Source organism: Budorcas taxicolor, chromosome 4 (assembly GCF_023091745.1).
Source record: "Budorcas taxicolor isolate Tak-1 chromosome 4, Takin1.1, whole genome shotgun sequence".
Classification (NCBI taxonomy): domain Eukaryota; kingdom Metazoa; phylum Chordata; class Mammalia; order Artiodactyla; family Bovidae; genus Budorcas; species Budorcas taxicolor.
Window position 1 is genome coordinate 2381622 of NC_068913.1, and position 17912 is coordinate 2399533.

Consider the following 17912-nt stretch of genomic DNA (forward strand, 5'->3'; position numbering starts at 1 on the left):
TAAAACCTGAAAATCTTGAAAGTACATGTTTTATATACTATTAGGGAATGACTTCATGAATCATTAAAATGGACAGGTTTAGGAATTACTATTAAGAAAGGTAATCACTATTGAAAAAGAACTTTTTGTTCATTTGTTTTTAAATGATTTACCTGTCACTATGTGTTAGCTAGAGCTGTTTTGTTGCTCGAATCATGACACAGATAAAGATAAAGCCTTCAACCTGTACCAAAGATAACATAAAAGACAATCAAGATTCCATTGTTTGAACAGACTCGAATCAGATAGCTACTATTCTTGAACAAAGGTGAGGAAAACTAGCTTTATGATGTCTTTTTGCTTAGAGGTCAAGTTCTAGGGAAGAAATATGAACCAAAATAAGAGCTGTCTAGTAGTACTTCACAGTGGAGTACTTTCTTTCTCTCCCTTGTAGGTGGAATCCTATTGAATAAATTCAATTTCTATTCTCTGTCTTCCATGGTTTGATAACAATGGGAAGGAAACCAGTTTAAAGATGGAATGTGTGGTCAGGTCCTGATTACTCTGTCTCCTCCCTAGTGCTCATCACAATGACTGACAAGATTTGTTAATATGGGGAAAAGCTTCAGCATCTTTGTAAATTAGAACTAGGTGTCATCTTATTTCAGGAAGGTGAAAGAATTTCTGCTCTCTTATGGCCAATGGAGTCAAACTGAAGGCATCCAGAACTGAAAAACAAACTCCTTCTAAGAGAAATTATTTAATAGGTGTGAGGATGAGATGGAGAGAAAAGGAAAGTGGGGAAGAAGCCTACAGGCCCTGCTCAGAAGCCGAGGGCTGACAGAGGGGCCTCTGTGTGCCCCCTAGAGTGGTTGACAGTATTTCAATTCTGAAAAAAGCATCTGGTATAAATAGTACAGTGAAGTACAGGAGTGTAGTACCTTTATGTATACCACACCCAGGTTGCCACACAAGGAAGATCTGCGGAAAAATGCCCCCCCAGCCCCTTCAGGCATCTGAAAGGAGATGGTGACTTATACTTCTCTTACCAGATGAAGAAGAAACAATAAAAACACTATGAGAATCTGGATAGATCCCATTAACATGATGTTCTCAGAACACTTTAAATTCCTTTTTCTATAAGAGAAAACTAGATAAGTATAAAACTATGTTTTTGAGAATAGATTAAAGGGGAAAAATATGGAGCATAACAAAATCAAAATAAGACAGCATCATTTCTCTGGAATATCTTCATCTTTGGTAACCTCAAGTTACTAAAATGAAAAGGTAAAATGTAGAAAACACATGTTTCATGTCCTTGATAAAATTTTAAAAGAAAAAAAAAATTATCACCCTGTTCCTCAGCTTTCATTGAATGAGAGAATCCTTTTAGAATCTTGTGAAAATGATGGATTCCACCCAGAAAAAAATACATATGCCAACACTCTCACAGAAAAAAATGTTTGCAGAAAATTTTAGGAGTTTTATAAGCTCCTTCAAATACATCTGTTGATCCCAGATTACCTTTTATTTTTCTGAGCTCTCCAGAGAAACAGAATTAGTAGAAACAGACTGATTCCTATATGTATGAATTAGCTTACATAATCATGGAGCCTGAGATCCATACTGCAAGGTCTGCAGCTGGCAAGGGAGACCCAGGGGATCTTGTGGTGTGAGTCCCAGTCCAATTCCAGTTCCTACCTCAGTTTGAAGACAGGAAGACAGAAAAAAAGAATGCTCACTTACTCAGCATTTTTGTCCTAATCAGGCCTTCATCTGATTTGTTGAATCCTGCCCACTTTGGGGAGGGCTGCCTGTGTTCCTCAGTCTACAGATTCAGACATTAACCTCATCTAGAAACATCCTCCTGGACATCTCTGAATAATGTTTAACCAAATATCTGAGCACTCTGTGGCCCAGTCAATTTAGCACATAAAACGAACCATCATAATCTTTCATCAAAAGAAAGATGTCATGAGAAAGATGAATATATGATATCCTGTATATGTGGAATCTTAAAAATGTTATAAAAGAACTTATTTAAAAAACAGAAATAGACTTACAAACATATAAAACAGTCATGATTCTGCTGTTCAGTTGCCAAGTTGTATTTAATTCTGTGACCCCATGGACTGTAGCACACCAGCCTTCTTGTCCTTCATAGTTTCCCAGAGTTTGCTCAAATTCATCTCTATTGAGTCAGTGATGCTATCTAACCATCTCATCCTCTGCTGCCTTTTTCTCCTTTTGCCTTCCATCTTTCCCAGCATCAGGATCTTTTCCAATGTGTTGCCTCTTTGCTGCAGGTGGCCAAAATATTGGAGTTTCAGCTTCAGCATCAGTCCTTCTGATACATTTTCAGGGTTGATCTTTTTTAGGATTGACTGGTTGGCTCTCCTTGCTGTCCAAAGGACTTTCGAGATTCTTCTCTAGCACTACAATATAAAAGCATTAATTCTTTCGTGTTTAGCCTTCTTTATGGTTCAACTCTCACATCCATACATGACTAATAGAAAAATCATAGCTTTGGCAGACTTATGATTACCAAAGGGGAAAGGAGGGGAGAGATAAATTAGGAGTTTGAGGTTGACATATGCAAAGTATTATACACAAAATGGATAAGCAGTAAAGTCCTACTGTAAAGCAGAGGGTACTACAATATCTTATAATAAACTATAGTGAAAAAGATTATAAACAAGAATGCACACATATAATAAAACTGCATTGCTTTGCTGTATATCAGAAACTAGCACAGCACTTAAACCAACATATTTTGACAAAATTTTTTTAATTAAAAAAGAGGAAAGTGTCATAAATAAAGCACAATCTGAGATAAGTTCACATTGATACCAATATCCAAATTCATAGAGCACACATTTTTTAGCTGAACAGACATTTCAAAATCCTAGTTCAGTTTTCACCATTGGCTGTATGATCTTGGGTACATATTACTCAGCTTGTCTAAATTTGGTGAGAAACACACAAGAATGGATGAGTATGGCAGTTACAGTCACAAGGTTAAAGAACATGATTCATGAATTTAAAATTACAATGGAAGCAATGAGTATCAAACAGTACATTGGAAAAATTATAGAAAAACTTAGGAAAATAAATAAATTTACTTTTAGGTCTAAAAAAAGAAAAAAAAATCAGACTGTATATAAACAGGAAATAGGTTGTACTCATAACTCCCTCAAAGAAAGCCACACAGTTTAGAAGGAGAAGGTGTTAGCCAGTAGCAGCCAGGAAACATTTGTAGGTGGAGAAAATCACAAAGATATTTTCAAATACTAAACAGGTAGCAAATACATAGTGCCCTTCATGAACAAGGATCTGAAGAATTTTCTCCAGAACAATAAAAATTAATCAATATGCCAATGAACGACTGAGAAAGCTATGACTAGAAAAGAAAAGCCAAGAGCACTGAAATCAGTCAAATGCAGAAATATCAGAGTCATCCTAAATATAGAGTTTATCACAAAATGTTTGTGTTTGGAATAAAAATCTATATAATTTAAGAAATGGGACATATACACTGAGATTAAATGTTTAAAAATTAGGACAATGGAGGAGAGAGTGCCTCATAACTCATTTAAAAAAATAACATTTAAAAATTGAATCACTGGATAGTGACTTCTGGTAGATTTAGAAATTTGGTATTCACCTTATTCCAGAAACTGACCCCTAACACAAGAGCCTATACAGGTCCACATAAGTGGAAAAAAGTGGAAATAGTCAAAATTCTTTTTAAATTAACATTTGTATACTCTTCTCTTTTGGGTAACTGATCAAATTTTTCAGGAAGAACCTTAGTCTGATAATTATTTTTTATTCTTTCATACCTCAAAATATTTTTCTGTTACTTTGGCATAATAATACCACTTGGTAGTAAGTTTCAGGTTTATGCTATTTTCAGGTTTGCATTATTTTCTCCTCACAACTATGAGTAATATTACCTATTGTCTTTTAGTGTTTAGGCTTATGAAGGAAAATTCTTAAGTAAGTCTGATTTTTGCACATTTTTCATTAGTCTGTTTCCTCCTTCTCAATATTCCAGATGAGGTGGGAAAGGGATATAAAATGAATCACAAAGACATAAATTTAACTGACACAGTGGAGTATACTTTTAGACTCCTGGATAGTGGCCTCCTCTGCTCCCCCCTTATGTTGGCCTCCAGACTTGATGAAACTGCACTGATAGGCATGGTAGCTGCTTTCCTAATAAATCCTCTCTCTCTCTCTTCAGTCTTGCATGGACTGCAAGGTACATTCTCTTCTTGCAATGGAAAATATATATGTTTGGAACAAAACCATTTGCTGAATACTCTGCCCTGTCCTCCTTGTCTCCTGCTCACAGGATAGTCAATGCAGAGCCTTTGCCTCTCATCCTTCAGTTCTCACTCCCACTGCCCTGAGATTTCATCTTCCTCATCAATTGTAAGCACCTCATCCTTGTCTCAGGCTAAGCTAACTAGTAATTACTTTATGGAAATGTTTGTGATTTTGAAACAGGTTATCAATCAAGTTATAAACAAATTATGATAATCCATCAAACTGAAAAGTATTTTTTTCCCTTAAATGATGGAGCCGTAATAAGGGATGATTTAAAAAAAATCATAAACATGCTAGGTAAAAGTGCAATTTAATTCAATTTGCTTGGAGAAGCTTTGGCAAGGGATTTAGAAATGCTTCTAAACTTTTATTTCTTAATTCCACATCCTACAAAGTATTCTAAGAAAGTAAAGGAAATAACATAAAGCTTGATGAACAAAGGGATCCAACCAGTCCATCCTAAAGGAGATCAGTCCTGGCTGTTCATTGAAAGGACTGATGTTGAAGCTGAAACTGCAACACTGTGAAGAGCTGACCTATTTTAAAAGACCCTGATGATGTAGATGGTGGCTGCAGCCATAGAATTAAAAGACGCTTACTCCTTGGAAGAAAAGTTATGACCAATCTAGATAGCATATTGAAAAACAGAGACATTACTTTGCCAATAAAGGTCCGTCTAGTCAAGGCTATGGTTTCTCCAGTGGTCAAGTATGGATGTGACAGTTGGACTGTGAAGAAAGCTGAGAGCTGAAGAATTGATGCTTTTGAACTGTGGTGTTGGAGAAGACTCTTGAGAGTCCCTTGGACTGTAAGAAGATCCAACCAGTCCATTTTAAAGGAGATCAGTCCTGGGTTTTCTTTGGAAGGAATGATGCTAAAGCTGAAACTCCAGTACTTTGGCCACCTCATGCGAAGAGTTGACTCACTGGAAAAGATTATGATGCTGGGAGGGATTGGGAGCAGGAGGAGAAGGGGACAGCAGAGGATGAGGTGGCTGGATGGCATCACCGACTCGATGGACGTGAATTTGAGTGAACTCCAGGAGATGGTGATGGACAGGGAGCGCTCAGTTCAGTTCAGTCGCTCAGTAGTGTCTGACTCTGCAATCCCATGAATCGCAGCATGCCAGGCCTTCCTGGGGGAGGTAAAATACCTACAGACTATTAATGCAGAGAAATTGCATGCTGGTATTTTATCTGACAGTTTTCTTCTGCCAAGTGAAAACAGGAGAAATAGTTAATAATGATAAACTGTGTATACTGTTAAGATTTGTAGAAAGCAATTGGTAAAGCTGCAGGAGAGGAAATCATCTTTCCTGGAATTGATTGGCATCCTCCTGTATACATTACTGACCTGGTCTGCCCCTTCTTGCTCTCAGAAAAGTCTTCAGATATTTAAATTAGCCCTTTCATGATTTGACAGTGGAAAATGGTGGATTGAGACCAAAGTCCTTAAGTTAATAGCTTGTCATAGATCAATGCAACCTGGTAAAGTTACTAATGTTCACTGAAAATCCAGAAATGCTATTTGGGACACATGCTTCATCACTGAGCTTGAGTCAAGGAAGTATGAACTCTGATAGGATTGAACTGTATGATTTGACTGCTGTGTTCACCTGACACAGTACCTAAAATTCCCTTGGGTTTGCTCTCCTCCCCCTCAGTATCACCCAGAAGCATCAGAATGTCACCCAGTGATTTCTTATTAGTTCCAGGGTGTTCCTCAGTTGCTTGGTCAAGCAAGAGACTTTGTAACTCTTTTTCCTGAGCCAATGTCCCTCTATTGTCAGTCAAGGACACTGTATCCCAGTGTATGGAAATCTTCTGAGACCATATCCTGTCGGTGTCCATGCCTAATCTTGGTGCTATTACCTGTGTACCTCTCCCACTGCAAGGCACCTCTGCCCAGGACATATCCCCATCACACACCTCTGTCCTGCCATCTACAGGCTCTATTGCTTCTGTCCAGGTGCTGAATACCACAACTGCCAACATTTGCCAAAATGTCAATTGTTACTATATTTATGGAACTTTCAATTAAGTTGAATGAACTTGCAAATGAAATCATGAAGTGCACTGTGCTGACAGGGAAGAATTCACTCTTAACTTGAGGGGCAACATGTGATACTGGCTTGCACACTAAGGTCTTGGATAGAACAGAGTAAAAATAGCAATTTACATTTTAAATTACATCACCCTTCTAAGTGCGATCAGATAGAAGCTAGACTAGCTAGGTTGGGTGAATTACTGTGATAGATTCTATACAATACTCAAAATTGCCTTTCTTCACCACCTGCTAAGATTTTATTCGTAAGCTTTTCTAAAACTTTCTAGAATTAACTCTGTCCTAGGAGGGTTCCTCTCATGAACAGGTTCCCTCAATAGTAGAAATTATGTGGGAGTCCAGCTTTGATTCACACTGATGATTGTAAAACAGCATTCGGTACAAAATCTAACTTTTCATGCTGTCCAATTCTTAATCATATGTGGATATAGTTTTAGATTAATATATTTTATCAATCAGAAATGCAAATTAGAATTCATGCAAAATATAAAGAAGATTACTTTAGGATGTCTGTATACATAAGGGGATTTTGCATTACTTTCCAATGCTGCTGTGAAAACATTACCACACACTTAGTGTTTAAAACAACATAAATTTATTCTGTCACTATTCTGTTGGTTAGAAGTCCAAAACACTTCCCATCAGGTTAAAAATCAAGCTATGCTGTGTTTCTTTCTGGGGTTCTAGGTGAGATTTGGTTTCCTTGCCTTTTTGAATTTCTCTAACCTACCCTTGGTTAATGGTCCCTTCCAGCAGTAGCTTGTTGACTCCTTACATTGGATCTTTTTTATTTATTTATTCTGACCTCACTGCCTGGTTTGTGGAGTCTAAGTTCCTGGACCCAGGATTGAACCTGGGACCACAGCAGTGAAACTACTGAATCCTAATCACTGGACCACCAGGGAATTCCTTTGGCTCTTCTGGGGTCATATCTCCTTCTGAATCTCTTCTGCCTCCCTCTTCCACTATTGAGGATCCTGTGATTAGAGTGGGCTCAACCAGATAATCCAGGATAATCTACCCAATTTGAAGTCAGCTGATTAACAATTTTAATTCCGTTTGCAGCTATGACTCCCCTTTGCCAAATAAGCTAACATATTGACAAATTCTAGATATAAAAACAAAGGTATTTCAGGTTAGGGAAATAGAGGAGCATTATTCTACTTGCCACAGAGGTGATTTTTTTTTTAATAGGGATTTGATCTTGCACTTTTCATTTGTATCCTTCTCTGACTCCCCATGGCTTTCTGTCATGTACACAAGATTAGTGCCCACCAGGGACCTGGGCAGCCCTCCCCTCCTTGGGCAGCAGTTATTCCTTGAAGCTGCTATCCCTACCTACTGACTGCTCTCTCCTCTAACATCTCCTTCATTATATCTCTTCTTACAAAAATCCCCCAAACAGTAAAGAAAAGGAAGTCTGAGATGGCCTGCTTCACGTCTTATGAGCCATGTCTTCTAAGCAATGTGTGGCAGACTGCCTACTCCAAATCACCACTTAGTTTCCACAAGGCTGCTGACCAAGACAAACCACACGCCTCTTTCTACCTTTGACCCATTTCTGGACTGAGGGTCCATGTCCCGTCTTCTCCATTTCACCTGCCTGCAGACTACTGCTGCTGACAGGGCTGAACAGTATACAAAGTTCACACAATTTGTTTTTATTCTGCAAGAAAGAAACAAAATAAGAAAAAAAATATGTATATATTATGTTTGCAAAAAGAAACACTGAACAGAATTTTAAAATGAATAAAAGTAGGGTCAATGGTATCCCCAATATTGACATGATTCTTAGCTGCTAAGAAAAAACATGATTCTCAACTGGGTGCCCTGGAGCAGGGTTGGAGGCAAGCACAGAATCACCAGACAAGGATGAGTGAACCCAAAGAAAAAGGAAAAAACACCCACAAAAGAAGAACTTAACAAACACAGTCTAAAACTTGAAAAAACATCACCAAAAGAACCTACTAAAGGCAAGAAAAATACATGCCAAACTAAATGCAAATGATCAGCCTTTGTAGATTCAGATTTAAATAAACCAAATTACAATTGGACGTATTTGATAAAATCAGGGAAGTCAAAACAGACTGGATAGTAGACGATATGAAGGATTGTTCTTACTTTTCTGGCCTGCTTTTTCATTTTTTTTTTTCCATACTAAAGTGTGTATGGATGAAAAAATAACAAAAGTAAATATTTTGAAGCAAGAAATAAAGAATGAAAACTGCAAAAGCTGTGAATGAGACTTCTCAATGTATAACTTTTTATAAATGTGTGCCTTGTTTTGAACTATTTGAATGTACTACTAGGAAAGTTAAATTTAAAAATTTAAAATGAAGTAGACAACTCCTAGAAAACATAATTTACAAAGTTGATTCAAAAATACATAAAATTGGAATGGTCAATAACCACCAAAAATATTGGATGAGTGTTTGAAAAATCTTCCTTAACGCATGTACACCTGTGGTGGATTCATGTCAATGTATGGCAAAATCAATACAGTATTGTAAAGTAAAATAAAGTAAAAATAAAAATTAAAAAAAAATCTAAAAACTCCGTATGATTAACATTAGAGATTTTACCAAATGGTCCAGGAACAGATAAATTCAATGCCTTACAAATTTATATAGAATGAAAAACCATAAAGAATATACCATAATTCATTCTAAGATTTAAGCTTAACTTTTATATCAAATCCAGAAAACCCATAAAATGTATATGAGACCAATTTTATTTTATGCTTACAAACAAAATTGTGTTTCAAATCTTAACAATATCACACGCAAAATATCCGAAAAAGACAAAATGAAATATATTATGAACAAGCTGTATATGTTTTAAGAATGCAAATATTATTTAATATCAGAAAATTAATCATGTAATTAATCAAATTAACAATATAATAGAGAAAAATAACTTAATTTTATAGATATATGTGCAAAAGTGTTTGGTCAAATTAAAACTGTGATTATGATAAAATTCTTTGCAAACTAGAAAAGGAAGGAAATTTTCTTAACTTGAAAATAATATATAAAATCTTACAAAAACATTATTCTGTGAAATTTTAGATGCATTCCCTTTAACAAGATAATCAGTACATTATCACTGGAACTATTACAAATTTTATCAAGGTAATAGTCAGATGCATCAAAACTAAAAGAGTAAATAAAAAGTATGTATCTTTAAAACGACAGTATAAAATTAGAATATTTGGCTAAAATAATCTACAAATTATTAACATTAATAAAAAGTTTTATGATGTAGTTTAATATAAGATTAACTTTCATAAATCAATTATATTTCTGTTTGCCAGAGATATACAGGTAGAAATTTATTTTTAAAAGCTGACATATATAGTAGCAGCACCATTAAAGCAAAAGATACTTAGGAAAAAAATTAACAGAAAACATGTTCTAAATTTGTAAAAAGTAAATTATAATAGTTAATTTAAGATTAAAGATATCTGGTCCCATCACTTCATGGGAAATAGATGGGGAAACAGTGGAAACAGTGTCAGACTTTATTTTGGGGGGCTCCAAAATCACTGCAGATAGTGACTGCAGCCATGAAATTAAAAGATGCTTACTCCTTGGAAGAAAAGTTATGACCAATCTAGATAGCATATTGAAAAGCAGAGACATTACTTTGCCAACAAAGGTCCGTCTAGTTAAGTCTATGGTTTTTCCAGTGGTCATGTATGGATGTGAGAGTTGGACTGTGAAGAAAGCTGAGAGCTGAAGAATTGATGCTTTTGAACTGTGGTGTTGGAGAAGACTCTTGAGAGTCCCTTGGACTGCAAGGAGATCCAACCAGTCCATTCTGAAGGAGATCAGACCTGGGATTTCTTTGGAGGGAATGATGCTGAAGCTGAAACTTCAGTACTTTGGCCACCTCATGCGAAGACGACTCATTGGAAGACTGATGTTGGGAGGGATTGGGGGCAGGAGGAGAAGGGGACGACAGAGGATGAGATGGCTGGATGGCATCACTGATCCGCTGGACGTGAGTCTGAGTGAACTCTGGGAGTTGGTGATGGACAGGGAGGCCTGGCGTGCTGCGATTCATGGAGTCGCAAAGAGTCGGATATGACTGAGTGACTGAACTGAACTGAAAATTAAAGAAAGTTTAAGTAAATGGAGATGTTTACTATATTTATAAATAAGAAGAGGCATTAATATAAAGACTTACTTTTCTTCAGGTTAGTCTACAGATAAAATATACCTTCATTAGAAGCCCTCTGAGAATTTTTCAAGTCATTTGACACACTGATCCTAAAATTAATGTGAAAAAAAAAAATCAAAGGCCTGAAATATATTCCTTGAATTAAAAAAAAAAAAAAATTCCCTGAGTTTAAAAAGGCAGTTATTTTTCCAGATTATCAGAGTTTATAAAGATACAGAAATTAAGATAATATGACCTTGATTCAGGTATAGAATTGGGATAAATAGGCCAAAGAAACAGACACATACATCCTAGAGTCATTTGCTATATCTCAGATATGGCACTGCAGAGAATGGGCAGAGAAAGAATTGTTCAGTAGATGGGGCAGACACATTTGTCTTACGGGGGAATGAAGTTGGACTGCCACATCGTACCACACATAAATATCATTTTCTGATCCGAGTCTGATTGTGAACCTTAAAGAGAATAGGGAAAATTTGACAGTAATAATAGGACACTAGACCTCAAGTTTCTTCCCTCCACCCTGCCCTTGTAAATGGTTGTAGTTTGTGTATATGAGGGGATTTTACACTTATGATTAGATTAACTGATATGGCAAAGGTGAGAGATTTGTGCAGTCTTAATAAGTTTCCTACTTTCTTCAATTTAAGTCTGAATTTGGCAATAAGGAGTTCATAATCTGAGCCATAGTCAGCTCCTGGTCTTGTTTTTGTTGACTGTATAGAGCTTCTCCATTTTTGGCTGCAAAGAATATAATCAATCTGATTTCGGTGTTGACCATCTGGTGATGTCCATCTGTAGAGTCTTCTCTTGTGTTGTTCGAAGCGGGTGTTTGCTATGACCAGTGCATTTTCGTGGTAAAACTCTATTAGTCTTTGCCCTACTTCATTCCTCATTCCAGAGCCAAGTTTGCCTGTTACTCCAGGTGTTTCTTGACTTCCTTCTTTTGCATTCCAATCCCCTATAATGAAAAGGACATCTGTTTTGGGTATTAGTTCTAAAAGGTCTTGTAGGTCTTCATAGACTGTTCAACTTCAGCTTCTTCAGCGTTACTGGTTGGGGCATAGACTTGGACTACCGTGATATTGAATGGTTTGCCTTTGAAACTGAACAGAGGTCATTCTGTCATTTTTGAGACTGCATCAAAGTACTGCATTTTGGACTCTTTTGTTGACCATGATGGCTACTCCATTTCTTCTGAGGGATTCCTGCCTGCAGTAGTAGATATAATGGTCATCTGAGTTAAATTCACACATTCCAGTCCATTATAGTTTGCTGATTCCTAGAATGTTGAAGTTCACCCTTGCCATCTCTTGTTTGACCACTTCCAATTTGCCTTGATTCATGGACCTGACATTCCAGGTTCCTATGCAAGATTTCTCTTCACAGCATCGGATCTTGCTTCCATCACCCTTCACATCCACAACTGGGTATTGTTTTTGCTTTGGGTGCATCTCTTCATTCTTTCTGGAGTTATTTCTCCACTGATCTCCAGTAGCATATTGGGCACCTACTGACCTGGGGAGTTGCTCTTTCAGTATCCTATTATTTTGCCTTTTCATTCTGTTCATGGGTTTCTCAAGGCAAGAATACTGAAGTGGTTTGCCATTCCCTTCTCCAGTGGACCACATTCTGTTTGTGACATTGTACAGGAGACAGGGATCAAGACCATTCCTATGGAAAAGAAATGAAAAAAAAGCAAAATGGCTGCCTGGGGAGCCTTACAAATAGCTGTGAACAGAAGAGAAGTGAAAAGCAAAGGAGAAAAGGAAAGGTATAAGGATCTGAGTGCAGAGTTTCAGAGAATAGCAAGAAGAGATAAGAAAGCCTCTTCAGCGATCAATGCAAAAAAAAATAGAGGAAAACAACAGAATGGGAAAGACTAGAGATCTCTTCAAGAAAATCAGGGATACCAAGGGAATATTTCATGCAAAGATGGGCTCGATAAAGGACAGAAATTGTATGGACCTAACAGAAGCAGAAGATACTAAGAAGAGGTGGCAAGAATACACAGAAGAACTGTACAAAAGAGATTTTCACGACCCGGATAATCACGATGGTGTGATCACTCACCTAGAGCCAGACATCCTGGAATGTGAAGTCAAGTGGGCCTTAGAGAGCATCACTATGAACAAAGCTAGTGGAGGTGGTGGAATTCCAGTAGAGCTATTTCAAATCCTGAAAGATGATGCTGGGAAAGTGCTGCACTCAATATGCCAACAAATTTGGACAACTCAGCAGTGGCCACAGGGCTGGAAAAGATCAGTTTTCATTCCAAGTCCAAAGAAAGGCAATGCCAAAGAATGCTCAAACTACCACACAATTTCACTCATATCACACGCTAGTAAAGTAATGCTCAAAATTATTCAAGCCAGGCTTCAACAATACGTGAACCGTGAACTTCCTGATGTTCAAGCTGATTTTAGAAAAAGTAGAGGAACGAGAGATCAAATTGCCAACATCCGCTGGATCATGGAAAAAGCAAGAGAGTTCCAGAAAAACATCTATTTCTGCTTTATTGACTATGCCAAGGCATTTCACTGTGTGAATCGCATTAAACTGTGGAAAATTCTGAAAGAGATGGGAATACCAGACCACCGGACCTGCCTCTTGAAAAATCTGTATGCAAGTCAAGAAGCAACAGTTAGAACTGGACATGGAACAACAGACTGGTTTCAAATAGGAAAAGGAGTATGTCAAGGTTGTATATTGTCACCCTGCTTATATAACTTATATGCAGAGTACATCATGAGAAACGTTGGACTGGAAGAAGCACAAGCTGGAATCAAGATTGCCAGGAGAAATATCAATAATCTCAGATATGCAGATGGCACCACCCTTATGGCAGAAAGTGAAGAGAAACTAAAAAGCCCCTTGAAGAAAGTGAAAGAGGAGAGTGAAAAAGTTGGCCTAAAACTCAACATTCAGAAAACGAAGATTATGTCATCTGGTCCCATCACTTCATGAGCAATAGATGGGGAAACAGTGGAAACAGTGTCAGACTTTATTTTGGGGGCTCCAAAATCACTGCAGATGGTGACTGCAGCCATGAAATTAAAAGACGCTTACTCCTTGGAAGGAATGTTATGACCAACCTAGATAGCATATTCAAAAGCAGAGACATTACTTTGTCAACTAAGTTCCATCTAGTCAAGGCTATGGTTTTTCCAGTAGTCATGTATGGATGTGAGAGTTGGACGGTGAAGAAGGCTGAGCGATGAAGAATTGATGCTTTTGAACTGTGTTGTTGGAGAAGACTCTTGAGAGTCCCTTGGACTGCAAGGAGATCCAACCAGTCCATTCTAAAGGAGATCAGCCCTGGGATTTCTTTGGAAGGAATGATGCTGAAGCTGAAACTCCAGTATTTTGGCCACCTCATGTAAAAAGTTGATTCATTGGAAAAGACTCTGATGCTGGGAGGGATTGAAGGCAGGAGGAGAAGGGGACGACAGAAGATGAGATGCCTGGATTCACGTCCAAACTCGATGGATGTGAATCTGAGTGAACTCCGGGAGATGGTGATGAACAGGGAGGCCTGGCGTGCTGCGATTAATGGGGTCGCAAAGAGTCGGGCACAACTCAGTGACTGAACTGAACTGAACAAGTTTCCTAATGAGTTACTTGAGTTAGGGCAAAAGGAGGCTTATTCTGTCTCACCCAATTAAGTAAATAGACACTATAAAGGAAGACCCCTGAAGGAAGAGATTCAAAACAAACTACTTTCCTGCTTATCTTGAAGAGGCAGAGAGTCATGTGTGAACTGTCTAGTGGCTTTAGTCATATAGTTTCAGGGAAATGGCTTCTGTTGACAGCCTGAATGAGCCTGTAAAGGGACCCCAATGTACAGGTGAGAACGCAGCATAGCTCATCATAAATTTCAGCTTTGTGAAACTTAGCAGAGGACACAGTTAAGCCAAGATTCTTGCCCTGCAAATGATAAAATAAATATATATGTTGATTTAAGTCAATTAGTTTGTGGTAATTTGTTGTGCTTCCTTGGTGTCTCAGAGTGTAAAGAATCTGCCTGCAAGGCAGGATACTTGGGTTCACTAATTAGTGAAAATCACTCAGTTGTGTCCAATTCTTTGCAACCCCATGGATTATACAGGCCATGGAATTTCCCAGGCCAGAATACTGGACTGAGTAGCTTCTCACTTCTCCAGGAGGTCATCCCAACCCAAGGATCAAACCCAGATCTCTCACGTTGCAGGTAGATTCTTTACCAACTGAGCCACAAGGGAAGCCCACGAATACTGGAGTAGGTAGCCTATTCCTTCTCCAGAATATCTTCCGAACCCAGGGATTGAACCAGGGCCTCCTGCATTGAGGGCATATTCATTACCAACTGAACTATCAGGGAACCCAGATAATTTGTTAGTTCAGTTCAGTCACTCAGTTGTGTCTGACTCTTTGTGACCCTATGGACAGCAGCAAGCAAGGCCTCCCTGTCCATCACCAACTCCCAGAGTTTACCCATATTCATGTCCATTGAGTCGGTGATGCCATCCAGCCATTCATTTTCTGTCGTCCCCTTCTACTCCTGCCTTCAATCTTTCCCAACAGAAGAGTCTTTCCAAATGAGTCGACTCTTCACATCAGGCGGCCAAAGTATTAGGGTTTCAACTTCAACATCATTCCTTCCAATGAACACTCAGGATTGATCTCCTTTTTATTTATGTTTTTTAATATAAGTTCATTTATTTTAATTGGAGGCTAATTACTTTACAACATTGTATTGTTTTTGCCATACATCAAAATTAATCCACCATGGGTGTACACGTGTTCCCCACCCTGAACCCCCTCCCACCTCCCTCCTCATACCATCCCTCTGGGTCATCCCAGTGCACCAGCCCTGAGCATCCTGTATCATGCATCAAACCTGGACTGGCGATTCGTTTCACATATCATCTCCTTTTTAATGGATTGGTTGGGTCGTCTTGAAGTCCAAGGGACTCTCAAGAGTCTTCTCCAACATGATAGTTCAAAAGTATCAGTTCTTCGGTGCTCAGCTTTCTTTATGGTCCAACTCTCACATCCATACATGACGACTGGAAAAACCATAGCCTTGACTAGGCAGGCTTTTGTTAGTGAAGTGATGTCTGTGCTTTTAAACAAGCTGTCTCTGTTGGTCATAACTTTCCTTCCAAGATGTAAGTGTCTTTTAATTTCATGGCTGCAGTTACCATCTGCAGTGATTTTAGAGCCCCAGAAAATAAAGTCTGACAATGTTTCCACTGTTTCTCCATCTATTTCCCATGAAGTGATGAGATCAGATGCCATGATCTTAGTTTTCTGAATGTTGAGCTTTAAGCCAACTTTTTCATTCTCCTCTTTCACTTTCATCAAGAGGCTCTTTAGTTCTTCTTCACTTTGTCCATAAGGGTGGTGTCATCTGCATATCTGAGGTTATTGATATTTCTCCTGGCAGTCTTGATTCTAGCTTGTGTTTTTCCTCCAGCCCAGCATTTTTTATGATGTAATATGCATATAAGTTAAATAATCAGGGTGACAATATACAACCTTGACATACTCCTTTTCTTATTTGGAACCAGTCTGCTGTTCCATGTCTAGTTCTAACTGTTGCTTCCTGACCTGCATACAGATTTCTCAAGAGGCAGGGCAGGTGGCCTTGTATTCCCATCTTTTTCAGAATTTTCCACAGTTTATTGTGATCCAAACAGTCAAAGGCCTTGGCATAGGCAATAAAACAGAGAAAGATGTTTTTTTTTGGAATTCTCTTGCTTTTTCAATGATCCAACTGGTGTAGGCAATTTGACCACTGGTTCTGCTGCCTTTTCTAAATCTTTGAACATCTGGAAGTTCACAGTTCATGTTTTGTTGAAGCCTGGCTTGGAGAATTTTGAGCATTACTTTACTAGCGTGTGAGATGAGTGCAGTTGTGCAGTAGTTTGAACATTCTTTGGCATTGTCTTTCTTTGGTATTGGAATGAAAACTAAACTGACATTTTCCAGTCTTGTGGCCACTGCTGAGTTTTCCAGATTTGCTGGCATATTGAGTGCAGCATTTTCATTGTGTCATCATTTAGGATTTGAAAGAGCTCAACTGGAATTCCATCACCTCCACTAGCTTTGTTAATAGTGATGGTTCCTAAGGCCCAGTTTACTTCACATTCCAGGATATCTGGCTCTAGGTGAGCGACCACACCATCGTGATTATCTGGGTTGTGAAGATCTTTTTTGTACAGTTCTTCTGTGTATTATCGCCACCTCTTCTTAATATGTTCTGCTTCTGTCAAGCCCATACCATTTCTGTCCTTTATTGAACCCATCGTTGCATGAAATTTTCCTTTGGTATCTCTAATTTTCTTGAAGAGATCTCTAGTCTTTAACAAATAATTAGTTAAGGAATACATGAAATAAAAAGATGTAAAAGATGACAAAAACATAAAATATGAGGAGTGGAAGTAAAAATGTAGTGCTTACAAAATGCACTAAAACTGTTGTTGTTCAGTTGCTAAGGCATGTCCAACTCTTTGTGACCCCATGGACTGCAGCACACTAGGCATCCCTGTCCTTCACCATCTCCTGGAGTTTGCTAAAACTCAAGTCCATTGAGTTAGCGATGCTATCCAATAATCTTATCCTCTGTCACTCCCTTTTCCTCCTCCCCTCAATTTTTCCCAGGATCAGGGTCTTTCTCAATAAGTCAGCTCTTTGCATCAGATGTCCAGAGTATTGGAGCTTCAGTTTCAGCATCAGTCTTTCCAATGTGCTTTCAGGGTTGATTTCCTTTAGGTTTACTGGTCTGATCTCACTGTCCAAAGGTTTTTCAAGAGTCTTCTCCAGCACCAAAGTTTGAAAGCATCAACTCTTCAGTGCTCAGCTTTCTTTGTGGTCCAACTCTCACACTGGGTGACTGTGATGTTAAAATAGGTTGCTATATATTACATTGATGGAGAAGGCAATGGCACCCCACTCCAGTACTCTTGCCTGGAAAATCCCATGGATGGAGGAGCCTGGAAGGCTGCAGTCCATGGGGTCGCTGAGGGTCAGACACGACTAAGCGACTTCACTTTCACTTTTCACTTTCATGCATTGGAGAAGGGAATCACAACCCACTTCAGTGTTCTTGCCTGGAGAATCCCAGGGACAGTGGAGCCTGTTGGGCTGCCTTCTATGGGGTCGCACAGAGTCGGACCTGACTGAAGCGACTTAGCAGCAGCAGCAGCAGCATATTACATTGATATATAGGTTGATATATGAGAACCTTATGATAACCAAATTACAACAACAAATATACAAAAATAAAGAGTAAGGAAACAAGCATAAAACTAAAGAGATTTGTCAAATCATAAGGGAAAAGAAATAGAGAACAACCAGAAAACAAGTTAAAA